Source organism: Bison bison, unplaced genomic scaffold (assembly GCF_000754665.1).
Source record: "Bison bison bison isolate TAMUID 2011002044 unplaced genomic scaffold, Bison_UMD1.0 scf7180017864141, whole genome shotgun sequence".
Taxonomy (NCBI): Eukaryota; Metazoa; Chordata; class Mammalia; order Artiodactyla; family Bovidae; genus Bison; species Bison bison.
Genome location: NW_011494713.1, coordinates 6,285,514 through 6,289,146, shown reverse-complemented (window position 1 = coordinate 6,289,146; position 3,633 = coordinate 6,285,514). Strand labels below are relative to the sequence as shown.

Genomic DNA, 3,633 nt, shown 5'->3' with positions numbered 1-3,633 from the left:
TGAGATGGCTGGATGGCATCACTGACTCGATGGACGTGAGTCTGAGTGAACTCCGGGAGGTGGTGATGGACAGGGAGGCCTGGCGTGCTGCGATTCATGAGGTCGCAAAGAGTCGGACACGACTGAGCGACCGAACTAAACTGAACTAACTGCCCAAAGTGTTCCTTGGTGGCTCAGAGGTTAAAGCGTCTGCCTCCAATGCAGGAGGCCCAGGTTCGATCCCTGGGTCGGGAAGATCCCCTGGAGAAGGAAATGGCAACCCACTCCAGTATTCTTGCCTGGAGAATCCCATGGACAGAGGAGCCTGGTAGGCTACAGTCCACGGGGTCACAAAGAGTCCGACACGACTGAGCGACTTCACTTTCACTTTCACTGTAACTGCCCAAGGGAAGACGAAGCCTTTGTTATGGTAATGAACGAGGAGTCCTCTGCAGGAATCCGAACTCCACCCGACGCTGGGCACCCCGGCCATAGGAAAGGGCAGGGCGGGAGGCTGAGTTCCCTCCCTAGCTCTGTAGGTGGCAGTGCGCTTGCATCCTTGAGGCGGGATGCAGGCGTGGCCACCCCGGCGCCTTGCTCCAGCCGAGACCAGATCTACCCCCGTCCGCGCTCCAGGAGAAAACGGATCTCTGCAACCATCTCGTACGCTTTCCAGCCGCCCATCCACCGGCCTCTCCTCCTTCAGTCAGCCTGCAAACCTAGAGGCCCGTTTGCAAAAAAAAAAAAAAAAATACAGCGTGGAAAAGCCTCCACCGAGTTCGTACAAAGCCCTAGCTCTCTGAATGGATTCTTTGGTTTGTTTTTACTTTAACTGATTTCAGCCTTTGGTCCTGCGCAAACCGCTCTGCTGCTCAGAGATTTAAAGGAAAGGTTCTGCGCCTTTAAGAACTCAATTCAGCTGCTCCACGGACTGAAGCACGCCAAGCCTCCCTGTCCTTCACCATCTCCCGGAGCTTGCTCGGACTCCTGTCCATTGAACCTTAAGGACTCCAGGTCAGGCTAATTCTTCCTCAGCATGTTTGTCATTCAAGCTGAAGTCTCTTTTTGGCTCATGCCACCTGACCGCATCCCCCCAACCAGATGATGTGAGGCTTAGTGGTGACTTGTGCTCTCAGGGTCACTCCATGAGTTATCTCCAGTTGTTCAGTCTCTCAGTCATGTCCCACTCTTTGAGACCCCATAGACTGCAGCACGCCAGGCTTCCCTGTCCTTCACTATCATCGGGAGTTTGTTCAAACTCATCTCCATTAAACTGGTGATGCCATCCACCCATCTCATACTTTGTCACCCCCTTCTCCTGCCTTCAATCTTTCCCAGCGTCAGGGTCTTTTCTGATGAGTCAGCGCTTTGCATCAGGTGGCCAAAGTATTGGAGCTTCAGCATCAGTCCCCTTCCAATGAATATTCAGGGTTGATTTCCTTTGGGATTGACTGGTTTGATCTCCTTGCTGCCTGGCCCTTCTGAAAAGGAGTTAGTTCAGAGGCTTAGGGTCCCAGCTGCCTTTGAAGAAGGTAGAGTGTCCTGCTCCTCAGTTAGACACTGGTTCCACAAAACCAAGCTGTTGCCTGAAGTCTTATGAAAAGAAGCACAGAGAGTTGGGGTTCTGGGCTCAAGTTCCCTCTCTACTATTTACCAGAATAAATGCTGGGCTCTTTTGAGTTACAGTCTGCAATGTGGCCCTTCCCCAGGGGTATAATGAGAGGATAGCAGTGCCAGACCCAAACCAAAGAAAAAAATCACTAACACGGATATCTTGTCTTTATTTAAAATCTTGATATTTTTTCTTTATGCACCACCCCCGCCCCCCCCCCTTTTTTTTTAAAGATCTTTTTGGCCACTCTGTATAGTATGTGAGATCTAGTTCCCTGACCAGGGATCAAACCCAAACCATCTGCATTGGGCGCTCAGAGTCTTAGGCACTAGACCACCAGGGAGGTCCCCTCAGAGGGTGATTTTTATTTGTTTTTTATTTATTTTAATTGAATGAAAAATTCTTTAAAGTTTATAGTGCTTTACAATTCTCAATAGTTGCACACACGTGATGTCATCTAATCCCATAGTAACCCTTTTTTTTTTGGCCCCTGCCCCAAGGTTGTGCCTCCTCCTACCCTCTCCCCACTGACAACCACTAATTTGTTCTCCATATCTATGAGTCTGCTTCTTGTTTGTTTTATTCACTAGTTTGTTGTATTTGTTAGATTCCACATATAAGTGATATCAAACAGTACTTGTCTTCCTCTGTCTGACTTTATTTCACTTAGCCTTATGCCCAAAGAGCAGTTTTAACATGAGTTCTGTGCATATAGATGGTGGAAGAAAGAAAGAAAATGAAACAACATGTGAGAAGAGCATGAGTGTGTAGGTGGAAGAATGATCCCATTTCTTCTTTCCTTTTGGCCCAGGATGAAGCACAGTAGCATCATCACTTCTGTTTCCCTCAGTTATTAATGACAGTTTCTGTGTAGGGTGGGAGAAACACAGAAGGGAAAAACAGCTATGTGTCTTCTCCAGAATGAAAGAGATGAGAGCAATGGCAATTTGCCCCCCTTAAACCTCACACCTCCCTTTCCACCTTTGTGTTAGAATTCTAGTTTTTAGCTGAGTACATACTGCCCACCCTAGAGGCTTCATTTTCCAGATTGTCTTACAGAGGTGTGGCTGTGTGTCTAATTTCCCACTGAAGAAATGTGGGACTTTTTAAAAGGGAGAGGATGTTCTTATCTTCTCCCTATTCTTCCATCTTGCTGCCTGGAATATGGATGTGATGACTGGAGCATTAGCAGCCACTGTAGAGCAAGAGGCCACCCTACAGGTAGAGATGGAAGGGGCATGGGTCTCTGATGGTTTTGTGAAGCTGTCCCAGAAGTCCTAGAATACCTAACTCTATTCTTTTACATGAAAAAGAAATGTTATCTTATTGAAGACTAAATTAGAGGAGGGGGGTGAGGAGTCTTTCTACTTTATGCAAGTGAACCTAATCCTAACTGATAAGATAATTTATGTCAAAACAACATAATCCTATTTTGCTGGGAACTTTCTTTTCTCAATGTACAGCAAGATACCGTGGCCAGTACTAAAAAAGTTCTAGGATGTATCTAACCTTTCCTGCATTATTAAAATGTCACATTCATTCCAGAGACCAGAGCAACTGATAATGTGCCAGGCCTGGAAAAGACCCCACCCAGGGAAGTCTTCCTCTTCCTGTTTCACAGTAACTGAATGAACCAAGTTGTGGTATCAACATTTGAGAAGCTCCCCCATTGCCTCCCCAGCAATGCAACAGAGAAGTAAAATAATCAACTGTCACAGTGCTGATTGGGGGGTGGGGGAGCATGTTAAGTGACATTAGTTTGTGCCAAGTTTTCATGTCCTCACCCTCTTTTAACTTTATGTCAACCTGGTAATAGGTGTTATTGTCCTCTGTTGATACATGTGTAAACTGAAATGCACAGAGATGGACCTGCTGACCCTTAGACAGTGAATACTTGGGATCCTGCTCCACAAATTGATGTTGAAAGAATGAATGAAAGCCCATGATTTATTCACTACCTTGCTGAGCATAGATGTAAAAGACAGATGTAAAAAAAAATTCTGATGAATAACATCCTCCTTCCTAATGTATCTTTGAATGCC

The 3,633-nt window shown here is 46.3% G+C and overlaps 1 non-coding gene across 1 annotated transcript; it reads left to right on the top strand.

Moving 5' to 3' along the window:
- The first annotated feature begins 162 nt into the window (after window positions 1-162).
- On the top strand, window positions 163-234 carry TRNAW-CCA. Its single transcript has one exon. It is a non-coding gene; the product is annotated as a tRNA-Trp (tRNA).
- Window positions 235-3,633: the final 3,399 nt, after the last annotated feature.